Here is a 13,142-nt window from a genome sequence, read left to right as displayed (position 1 = left end):
GAGCCCCAACAGTGAGTAACAGCTCTGTTAAGTGTAGTGAACAGGAATAGGAGTATGGAGCAGTTCACAGCACTGTGATTTGTAGAGCTGGGGTACCAGTGAGGAGAGTGCTTCACAATAATGGGGCCCAAGAATTAGTATAATTCTTTCTGTGAAGTGTTGGACAGACTATTAATTATGCACGCTTAGGGCTAGATTTTGCTAAGTCTAGCAGAAAGGGCTCTGCAGGCTTCTGAGCTGAGTAGAGACTACAGAAGTTATGTGGTGACAAGAGACATTATTATAGTTCTGACAAGTCAGGGTGAAGAAGCCTAACTAATCCCCCCAACATATAATTGAGAGTCCAGAGGCCACTGTTTTAAGACTATGGGGCTAAATAAGATGTGACAGGATCGAGATGAAACATAGTAAAGTAGTAGCTTTTCACTAGAAACAAAAACAACAACACTCAAAATACATTCAATCCAGACATCAAAGTAAGAATCTCAACAATATAGCATCTATAACATTCACCATACAAAAACAAATAAACAAACTACTAGGTAAGAGAAGTAGGAAATTATAACCCAAATCCAGGGGAGGAAATCAGTAAAAGCAGACTCAGACTTTGACAGAGATGTCCAACTAGCAGATAAAGATTTTATAGCAGCTATTCCAAATATATATAAACATTTAAATGAAAATGGAAACCACTGTTGAGAGTGTGAAAGGCATGATAATTTATTCCACTTGCATGCTACAACTTAGTCTGCTGGTTATATGACTTCAGTCATGAACTTCCTGTTCATGTCAATTCTTCTTGCAAATATTAATGTTAGTGCATTTCTATTCATACATTTTACATATGGTACAGAATTGTAGCTAATCTACATGGTACCTTTATATGTGTGTTAGGTACTTTGTTCTATAGTCTGCATATTAAATATTTTGTCAAATAAATAAATGTTACTTTATAATGAAAGTTAGTGGTTCTGAAATCTTTGGTTTCAAGATTTCTTTATATATATCCTTAAATTTTTTAGAATGTCAAAAGCTTTTTTTTTTTTTACTATGTTTAATATATTAGAAAATAAAACTGAGAAAATTAAGTACCTTAACAAATTTGCTTTAAGATAACAGTAATAATACCATGTCATGTTAACATAAATATCATTGGTTTCATATTTTATTATTCATAGCATTGTTTTCATTTTCGTTAATCTTTATAATGAGTGGCTTAAAAACAGCTGAATGCAAATATCAGCTTTTGCATTCAGTATGTTTCAATGTGATATTTGACTGAATAATATCAAGAAAATTTTGTCTAGTCCAGATAGGAAAAAAAAAAAGGAGATGTATTTTAACATTTTCATATAATTGTGAATAAATACATTTTGGGGGGTACTATACTAAGATTGACAAATGATAGTTGGTTGCAATGTGGAATCTGAAATCACATCAGTAACCTTTTCATATTCATTTGTGTTAAAATTCATTTATTTATCCTGCAATGAACGCATATTTTTAATGCACATTATAACATCATGATATTGTTATTTGAAAATTATATGTTCACTAAGTTATACAAATATTCTAAATATTGTCCTTTGAGGCAAATTAATAGTTTTAATTCTTAATGAAATATTGGGGAGTTATAATATACATAGAAATTAGATTTTATTTTTATATTCGGTTTATTTTAATGAAACATAGTTATATCTATGACGTTAGGTATTTCCTACTGGTGCTTACATTTTATGGGTAATATTTTTAAGCCTTTAAGATCTTTAATAAATAAAAAAAATTCTTTTTGCTGTTCTGGTGTTGCTCAGTGGTTGATCATTGACCCCTGAACCAAGAGGTCTCTGATTATATTCCAGGTCAGGGCACATGTCCAGGTTGCCAGCTCTGTACCCAATAGGTGGCATGCAGGAGGCAGCTGATCAATGTTTCTCTCTCACTATTGATATTTCCATCTTTCTCCCTCTCCCTTCTGCTGTCTGCAATCAATAAAAACATATTAAAATTATCTTTTAAATAATGCAGAACATAAATTATTTATTTGAGTTTATGTCACTATAGCAGCATCAAAGATCAAGGAAAATAGGAATCTTTAAGACTGAAACAAAGGATAAATACTAATGTATAGATGAAACTTCTGCAGTATTCCTGGTTATATCATGGGTTTGGTTAGAGTACCAATAAAAATATGCTTGTTGTATTCATAGCAAAATCCTTTGAGTATTGACGGTGCTGCTACACAGAAGTCATATTAGTAAATAAAGTCACAGAATATTAGACCAGAAGGAATCTTAGGGATTATCCAGACCAACTTTATCATCCTATATAATAAAAGGCTAATATGCAAATTGACCCAATGGTGGAACAACTGGTTGCTATGACACACACTGACCACCAGGGGGCAGATGCTCAATGCAAGAGCTGCCCCCTGGTGGTAAGTGTGCTCCCACAGGAGGAGCACCACTAAGCCAGAAGCCAGGCTCAAGGCTGGCAAGTGCATTGGTGGTGGCGGGAGCTTCCATGTCCACAGCAGTCGGACATCCCCCGAGGGCTCCCAGATGGCAAGAGGGCACACGTGGGGCTGAGGGACTCCCCCACCCCCAGGGCACGAATTTTGTGCACTGGGCCTCTAGTTTTGTTCATAAAAAACCTACTTCAGAGCTGATTTGACTTACTCAAGGTAATGGCTGAATGGTGCTATAGTTGAGACCAGAATATAGATCCAAGATTTTCATAAAAGGTGCTATCCTACTTGCCCCTGATTCCTGAGATTGGATTTTGGTCAGCTGGATATGGCTGTTTGCTCTCATACACCATCACATTGAAATATGCAAACATTAAGAGCACACAATGTGCTGGGAATAATAGTTAAATGTTCAGCATTTTCTTTCAGAAACTAGCTTTCAAATTAGTGTTTCTGATTTCTTCAGATATATTCCCAGAAGTGGAATCTCTGGGTCATAAGTCAGTTCCATTTTTTTTATTTTTTGAGGTAACTTTTTTTTGAGTCACTGCTTTCCACAGTGACTGCACCAATCTGTCAAAAAAGGTAAGGGATTAAGCAAAAAGAACAAAAATCTCATAGACACAGACAATAGTATGTGATTACTAGAGGGAAGGGGGTTGAGGAGGAGGTAGGAGAGGGTAAAGGGGGGATAAATGGTGATGGCAGGAGCCCTGGGGTGGTAAATATACAATACAATATACAGATGATGTATTATAGGATTGTATACCTGAAAACGATATAATTTTATTAACCATTATCACCCCAATAAATTCAATAAAAAAGTTTTTAAAAATACCACTTACTCTCAATATAATTAATAAAATCCAGATTTGAGGGAAAAAATGTTGAAGTACCTAACAGTAGCCACATGAAAGAGAACAGTTCATTGTTCCCACTAAATGTTAACCCGTAGGCGGATTGAGGCCCGAGCCTTTGGCTGTCATTTGGAGTGGCTTCATAGGGGGGCCGAGACAAATATATCCTCCTCCATGTTCCATCTCTTAAATTACATCTTTTTTGCAATTCTTTAGAAAAAGTAAGATGAGTAATGCCTATGGAATCCTAAAATACATATTCAACTATAGGTTAGGATAGAGTGATTGACATTATTGTCAGCAGTAGATTCTGTAGACTATATTTTCCATATTTCAATTCAAACACATAAACTGCAGGCTGTTTCACACCACCCACAGAAATATGATTTTCATTTCCTCATAGATTATCAGCAAAGGAGAGGAGAAAAGGCCTACTGAGCAGGAAAGGGTTAGCAGCAGGCCTGCAAAATTGATATTTTTCTGTAGGTGGGAAGAGGTTTATTAAAGGATAACACATCAATATTCCCCATTTTCTCCATATAATAGGCAGCACAACTGTCTGCTGTGAATGATAGAGTGGATATTGGGTATGGCACTTATGAAGATTCATTAAAGTTTAGAATAATCATCATGGGGAAAGCACATTGTAGCTGACCAAGGCAAAGTAAATAGATTGATGATTGGCATTGAAGGTTCTGCTGATGTTTGAGACTGTGCTTTTATGGAATAATCAATCTATCCATTTGCCTGTATTTCTACATCACATAGGAAGAGAGGAGGAAAATGTCAGTGTTTGGCAAGGTTTCAGGGCAGAGGTTTTGCTTTGCTTCTGTAGTGAAGAGTGAAAGAGGAAGCGATTCTAGGATGCTGGTGTTGCTCAGAATTAAGTCAGGAGTTAGAGCAGAACATGGGCTGAAAAGAAAGGGAAGAAAATGTAATAGAAGCAGATAACATGAAAGTATAAAAAGGAGATTTATTTCAGTGACTTTGAGAAATAAGTCTAGAGGGAAGACTATCAAGGGAGAACTGTTGGGAGGTGAAAGTGCAGAAATAATATTGTAGATCTAGACTTATATTAAATTCAGATTTAAAAATGTATAAAATGTGGCCATAGGGGATTGGTCATTGGAGTTGAAGAAATAAAGTAACTATGACAAAAGGGTTTTAAATAGGTCATCTACATGAACAGTAAAATGACTCAGGCCCTAGAAGGTGAGCTGAATAGTGATGAAGGACAAGAGTAGAGCCCAGTTTCTATAGTGCATCAGTAGGTTAATGTTAAATTATGGGTTCTAGAACGTGAGAAAACATACATTTCAAATGAACAGGAAAGCTGGAAATAAGTAGAAGAACAAGTTTAGAAAGTGACTGTGGAGTATTATAAGAAAGCTGATTCCCAAATCTCAACTCTGAGGTAGATCAGGGCCTGGCAAATGATTTGTCTCTCCTGCAGAGAGCCTCAGAAAATAAGACTTCAAAGACTTTTTGTCTTTTTTTGTATTCAAAGCAGTTTTCTAATTTCTTTCTCCAAGCCTTATAGTTAAATTTAATATTTTTAATCTCTCAAAATGCCCCAATTTCTTTTCTTTATGTTTTAATAAATAAAAACCCTGGCAGTTTAGAAAATTCAAAGCTTTAACTAGCAATTTAGCATTTCTCCTGTAGAAATAAAATGACATGAGATATGAATTACATGGAAGATTTCTTTATGCCTATTTTGTGCCAGATGTAAAGTATGAACTTATTATTTTATTTAATATGATATTTTCAAGTAATGAAAAATTAATAAACACATAATGTGAAATGAAAGTAAAATATGTTTTTCCAGTATGTACATATAATCAAGGAATGAAATTACTTCTTCAAAGCTTCAAAAGTTGTTGTCACTAGATGGTAGAATTATGGAAGACATTATTTCTTTCTATGGGTTTGCTCATTTTTTAAAGTAGAGATGAGTCCTTTTGAAAAGAGCAAAATGATAAAATTAATTATTTTTATTAATAATCATATTAAATTCAAATGTCTAAATTCTCTGGTTATAGGCAAGTATTGTCCAATTGGTTAAAAGAACAAAACTCAACTATATATTGCCTACATATGGTTTGAATATAAAGTCACAAATGATGAAAAAGATAAAAATAATGAAAAAAAGATAGGCCATTTAACACTAAACAAAAAAATACTTAGAATACTTATTAAAGTACACTTCAGGCACTACTTTCATACGTGGATGTAGGAATATTACTTATAATAAAACAATCATATCATGATAATAAAACAAGCAATTCATGAAGAGGATACAATAATCCTAACTATCTTAGACCAAATAATATTTTCAAGAAATATGCAGTAACAACCAAAAGAAATTTAAGGAGAAATGGACAACAAATTCAAACAAAATTCTGAGGTTATAGTTAATACCTTTCCCTCAATAATCAATGGAACAAGTAGGCATAAAATCAGTAAGTACAATATAGATGACATTGAAAATAATATCAACAAATTTGAATATCCAAAGTTTATATGGAACACTTACTATAATAGGATATATTTTGGGTCATAAAACAAGTCTCAATAAATTTTAAAAGATTTAAAATTTATAAATTCTCTTCTCTGACCTAAATTAAATTAATTCAATTTAGGGAAGTCTCTAGACAATCACAAAAACTTAGAAACAAAGTAACACTCTTTTAAATAACCCATGGAAATAAAATGCCATTGTTCTTGTTGGTAACTAACATAATACTTTATAGTTATGAGTTAAGTCATAATTTACATGGCTTCCTTTTTATTACTCAATAATCTATAAATATCATTGGCATATAGTAAAATATGAAAAGAGATTGAATAAATCATATAGATATACATTAAGCTAATAAAATGGTTGAAACAAAGAAAACGATTCAAACATACAATTAAATATATTCAGAAGTTTTTATATTAAATGCTTTCATCCAACAAGCATCTTGAGCATATTCTATGAGCTGAGTAATTTAGAGGCACCAAGGATGCCTTGAATTGAATCTATTGTTAAATAAATTTAGTATTGCATTTATTTGCTGATTTTGATATAATAATTATATATACATGTGTTATATTTAATCTATATCCAGAAAAAAATATTTCAGGGATATAAGAATATAGATCACTAAAAATTCAGTGATGATGAGGCCAAAATTTTCAATCAGGTCCGAGTTTGTTGTCTCACATAATTGAAGATTGAGTGCATGGACAAAGACGGTAAACAGAAGCAAAGTTTATTGAGAGATTGATGGACTCCCTGTAGCAGGGAGCAGCAGGATGGGGGCCCAAGCTGGTAACCCATTAAGATTATTTGTCTAGGAGTAGATATATGCTTTGCTGTCATCTGATTGGTTCTTTCAAAGAATTCTGCCTTAGCAACAGCCATACATTTTAAAGCTCAAGTTCCCACCTGTGAGAGAGATCTGATTTAGGACTGCCACCTCAGGTCTGAGGTAATTTCACTGTAGGGGTGCTTGGAGAGGTAGGAGGGAATGCATGTCCTCCAAAACATTATACAACTGCAAATCATTTATATTTTAAGGTATGCTACATGCACGTCACAGCTAAATAAATCTTCTTAAATATTTTAACTAATGTATATTTATTTATGCAAAACCTAACTTCTTTTATATATTTATGTCACTTGATGAGTATGCATAGAAAAACTGATATTTAGTAGAAAGTAAAACTTATCTATTACTTAGAGCAAGATTTGCAATCTTATTTGTTTTCTGCATGATCCTAAAATATAAAATATATTTTACCACAGGGAAAAATAAGTTTTTAAAATAAAATTTAAAATATATATATTAGATTCAACCTATTTTTTTGAGAGAGAATTGCAATGTTTTGGATTTTTGAATAAGTCACATTTCACTCAGGATTTTCGAAAAATATAATTAGCATTATACATTATTTTATAATTCTTGATATCTATATATATAAAAGCCTAAGCTACCATTGCAACTGAAACAACTGAACGGATGACTGAACACTGAACAGGCTGTGTGGAGTGACCAGGCCAACAGGGGGGTTAGTGGCCCCGGATTGTGAGGGGGATGTCCGACTGCCGGTTTAGGCCCGATCCCACAGGGGTCCTGGATTGAAGAGGGTGCAGGCTGGGCTGAGGGGAACCGCCATGCACGAATTTTGTGCACTGGGCCTCTAGTCTTATAATTATGGTTGCAGTGTTGCAAATTTTATTTGGAAATATGCTTAATTGACTTAATAAAAGCTGGCTTTTAAAATTCAGTCCTGAATTACCCTGAATACTCCACATACTCATTTTCTCCGGCACGGGTTTAAAAAAGGATGCTCACATGATAATTATCTGCTTGACAACTGTCCTATTTCAAAAGAAAACTGTCCTATTTCAAAAGAAAAAAAATATGTATTGTCCCATGTGACATATTTTATGCTGTTATTGTTGTTGATTATGAGACAATAAAGGAAAGACTAAACTGACTTAAATTTGAGAAAATAATTATTTAAAATTTAAATACCTAGCCCTTTCCAGCATAGCTCAGTGGTTAGAGCATTGGCTCACAAACCAAAGGGTCATGGGTTCGATTTTCGCCAAGAGCATGTACCTACCTAGGTTGTGGGTTCACTCCCATTCTGGGTCAATGCACATTTGGAAGGCAACCAATCAATGTGTCTGTGTCTCTCTCACATCAATGTTTCTCTCTCTCTCTCTCTCTCTCTCTCTCTCTCTCTCTCTCTCTCTCTTTCTCTTCCCCTCCTTCCCCTCCACTCTCTCTAAAACTTAATGGGAAAAATATCCTTGGGTAAGGATCAACAAAAATAAATAAACAAACAAATAAAGTTTAAGTATCTATGTGCCAACTTTTAGGGAAAAGCAGATAAAAACAGCCAAAATATGCATCACTTAATAAAAGGGATTTATGATGGAAACAACAAGCCAAGTTTTACTGTAGCTTCTCTACAGGGTGCTGCTGTATAGAATGGTTAAAATAAATCATGCACTGAATGAATAGAAAATAAAATTCTTTTAACTTCCTAAGGATAAGCTCCTGAGACTGACTTCTCTCTGACTGTGTGTACTTATGCATGCACATCTCCTTTTTTATTACACATATTTTACACTGTATTGACTACACCATACTCCAGCAAACAAATTAGACATCTGTGTATGATCAGATGAATATTCCTACTCTATTTTTCATTTTAATTTAGTATATTATGTATTTGCACATATAGTGCCAGGGTTTCAGTACACCTTGCTGTAAGAAAACCCACTATTAGCTAGCCATCTTTGAGCAGGCTATGGAATGCATGTTTCATCTAGCTGGAATGTCTCATATTTGCAATGTTATAAACAATTGGAGTCTTATTTAAAATATGTTTTCTCAAAAGTTTAGAGTTCATTTTTAGGATTATTAGAGATATCCTTCCTAATTATTATTGTTAAGTACATCTTTTTACATTTTGTTTAAGAGACCATCTAGAATAGGCCTGTACATTTTCCCCCAAAGTGGGTATAGTTTGTTCCACTTCCATTTATACTAATCAAAGCTTTTACATTTTTAGGGGAAAAGAATGTTAGAATTATCAAGTAAAGGAGTTTGGAAAAGAGAGAGAAGATAAGAAATAAGGGGAAAGAGGAGAGGAGACAACGAGGAGGCATGCAGTGGCAAAGAGATGAAGGCAATAAACTGAAAGAAATATAAGAAAAACGTATCATGATAAATTGTCTTTCAAATATAGGGATTTGGGTATTAAATCTTCTGGAAACCGTGTGTACATTTACTACCTAAGAAACTGGAATAGATATAAAGAGGTTCAGGAAAGGAAGACAAAAGAATAACTAATAGGAAAAGAAGAAAATTTAAGTTCACAACTCTGAAATGTTTCCCCAGATTCAACCACTATGCAATAGTTTGGTTAGCTTCCTAAGATTAAAAATGTCTTGAAAGCTAAGCTTCTTGCTTATGCAGTGCCTTGGATTCAGAAAGTTCTAACAACCTTGGCACGTACCTTTACATTTATAGACCTTTTTACTAGTTAACCAGGAATAATTATTTTCAAATTCATTTGTCTCAAATTTTCAGTCACATAATGGTTTTGTGCTAAAGAACATAAATAAGACTTCAAGCAAGAGGTCCTTATGCTCCTTCTTAGAATGGGGAATGAAGGGCAATGTCAAAGCCATTATACACAGAGAATAATGCTTCCTCTGAGTTAGGAGGTCAGGAAAGGACATCTGATCTATCAGAATGCATGTCAAAAGTTTGCAGCAAAGTCAGTGGGACCAACTTCACCAGCCTGTGATCTCTTCCAGTGCTTGCTCATGAAAGTGAGGATAGGAAGTGGGAAGAAAGCTTAATGCTAGAGCTGCAACAGGGGAAATGCCACATCATTCTCAATCCCAACATGCCTGTGAGATTTGCAAAGCGCAGGATGTTGTAGGCGTGAGAAAGAGGTTCACCCTGCACTAAGCTGTTGTAATAGGTTCACTGAAACACATGTCATGAGACTCATAGGCAATTACCTATTCTTGAATCAAGAACTGGATTTATTTACAACCGATAGCCTACATAATTAGAAAAGACAGTCCCCAATCTTTCCATGTGATTTAATTTGTAAACAACATCCAAAATGTTTGTTTGCTTTAATGATATTTGTAAGAGATTTTGAAAAGTATTTTAAAAATATGGTTAACTGTAAGGTGCTACTTCACATAGCAAGGCAACTTTTGACCTACTGTTAGCAGGATGTGCAGCAGGTGAAATGCAAAAGCGATGGACTGAAAATAAGGAGACTGGGGTTTTCATCTGGTTGCCACTAATTAGCTGTCTGAGCAAGAGCATCTCAGTGTCTCTGGATATAAATTTTCTCATCTGTAAAATGAGAGATTTGTTGATCTCCAAAGCTCTGTCTAGTGCTAAAAATCTATATCCATTGCATTATCTTTTCTGGTACTGTAGATATATTTAGCTGACCTATCCATGTGCATTTTTCCATTCTTTTGTGAGTGATGCTATGCTCCAGTAACCTCGACTGGCAATGTTTATAGGCATAGCCTATGTGACAGGGGGACACAAAGTGGTTTGTTCTAGAATCAAAATCCCCACCCCCCCTGTGCCAAGTAGCAAAGGCACCGATCAATGAAGTACCATGGTGACACTGTGGTGCCAATGATTCCTTGGGGATGTGTTTCCATGGATGTCTGTTTAACTAAGAATGAACCGCATACACAGTGAAATAATCAATTCACATTTCAATAACAACTGGACAAAGTCTGTTCTCTTGAGAGCAAAATTAGAGCTTATATTGCTTATGCAACTCTATCTTTGTGATAGCGATAGGAAAAGTGAAAAAAAAGATCAGTGAATTAAGGAGTTTATAAATTAGAACCCATGAAGTTGAGACTACTTCTGCGAGCTGTATTAGAGTGCATAAATAGGCTTAGATTTTAATAGCCATACCTAATTAGCTGAGAGAGAGATAAATTATGTATGTGGAATGCATTACAAAGGACTGGGGATGCTATAATTGTCATAGATATTGCATTGACCCTGTGATTCCAAGACTATTCAGTTGCATCTCAAAATCACTTGTATGTCTGTGCCATATCTGTGGAAATGTTGATACATTGTAATTGTATTTTAATAAATCTGTTCAATTTGTGCTACATTTAATGATCTGAAAGCAAAATGGTGACAAAAGTACTTTTTAATAATATCTTTGAAATGGGATAAAAATAATCGAGTTTTGCCCTCTTTCTATTAACCTATTTATGAGGAATGATAGGCTAATAATGGGTCAATAGTGGCACAGAATTCATTTACACATATAAAAGTCTAAACAGACCACCTGTATGGTCAAATTCTTCACCACTCATTGTCTTTGTACCAGCCAAAACAAATTGTTGCTTCCCTTTTTCCTCCATGTCTTTTCTGCTTACTTCCTGGGGTCTCCATAATATAATTTAAAACATTTCCCACTCTGAAATACAATTCGAAAAATGCTGTTCCAGTTCAACCCTATTACAGATAATTTTAGAGTTCTAGAGAATTAAAGTGACTTTCTAAATTCAGTTTATTTGCAGCAGAATTGGACCTAGGTCTCATTAGTTAAAATGCAGCAATTTTCTGTTAGCCTGTTTATAGACTCAAATCAAGATGATTTTTAATGTGATTTTCTTTTGATGTTCATTATCTTGAGTTTATTTAAGAAGTTAAAACTCATATAATGCTTATGGAAATTGGGTTTTTGCTTAGAAGATAATATTATCCAAGTGAGAATGGAGAAGCCAGGATTTTCAGCAATTAGAATCAGATCCTATAGTTTAGAAAGCTTCACTGAACAGATGTGGAGTAAGCACTAAATGCAGGTCCAGGTGTAGCTATTCATCCGAACCCAAGTGCCCAATGTAGCATCTTGACCTAGGATCACATGAGGAAAAAGTATTCATATAATTACCTGCCGAAAGTGCCAAGGCAAATAGCAATTAGGAAAACCTTTGTCCTACCCAGACTTAATACACAGCACCAGGTAATGGAGACATAAGGGGTGAGCCTGTTAAAGACATAGGTAAATGAACAATAGGGCTTCTAAATTTCCAGCAGCATATGTCTATGTAAAGTTCTGTTTGAAGAGACAGAGAGAAGCCTGATATTGGAAGGTTTTAAATAAAATAGTTAAATTAACAAAACTGATGCAATGGACTTAACAAACAACAACAACAAATGATGGGTTAACTCCTAAGCATCCTTCCATGTTGACCTTTGGCTTATTTGTTTATTTATTAAGCTCTATTTTATTTTATTATTTTAAATATATTTTTATTGATTTCAGAGAAGAAGGGAGAGAGAGAGAGAAAGAAAGAGAGAGAGAAACATCAATGATGAGGGAAAATCATTGATGGGCTGCCTCCTGCACACCTCGCACTGGGGATCAAGCCCACAACCCAGGCATGTGCCCTGACCAAGAATCGAACCAGGTCCTCCTGGTTCATATATGGATGATCAACCACTGAGCCATAGAGGCTGGGTGGCCTTTGGCCAATTTAGCACAATCTAGAGTCTACCCTAGTCCTCCTCAGGGTTTGTACCCAGAAATTTTGCCATATAAAGAGTGAACTCATATACAATACATTTAATTAGACCACTTAGACTAAATTCTCTGCCTTTTTTAGTATATCAACATGGAACCAAATATAAATGAAAACTTGCTTTATGACCATATAGTAGGACTAAGTATATGACAATATGTATTTTAAAATTTTTAACACTTTATTGGCACAAAGGTCAGAAGAGGTAAAGTCAAGATAAATAAGCCTGATGCATCTGTCTTCACACTGGGGATATTATTATCAATGTGACTGAAATATCCATAGTCTGGTGGCTTGAAAGGGATGCACCAGATTTTGCCTCTGTGACTTTCATTTTGCACTGAAACCCAATTCATTCATAAAGGGCCTATTCTCAGCATGACATGCTATATGTCATTTAGATTGTCTCTGTGTTCAGTCTTTGAATTGATTTGTGTTTTAGTTCTATGGAGATAGAAGGCTGTAAGTAAAAATTGAAAGATCTTTTTTCTAGAACCCTGTTTGTAAGACACCGGAGCAAAACTGCACTATTTGGTACTTAACTAAGAGACTATTATAGTAAGAATGAGAAATTTGCCCTCGTTTTCTCCCAAAACTCACTGTGTTGGGAGGTGACAGCTTTCAGAATTGTCAGGGACATGTATAATGGAATACTGGTGTCTGACAGGCTATGGGTTAGCCATGGAAGTTATGGTAGCCATGTGGATAGCACAGTTGAGCT

Source organism: Myotis brandtii, unplaced genomic scaffold (genome assembly GCF_000412655.1).
Source record: "Myotis brandtii unplaced genomic scaffold, ASM41265v1 scaffold750, whole genome shotgun sequence".
Classification (NCBI taxonomy): domain Eukaryota; kingdom Metazoa; phylum Chordata; class Mammalia; order Chiroptera; family Vespertilionidae; genus Myotis; species Myotis brandtii.
Note: the sequence above shows the minus strand (reverse complement) of the source record.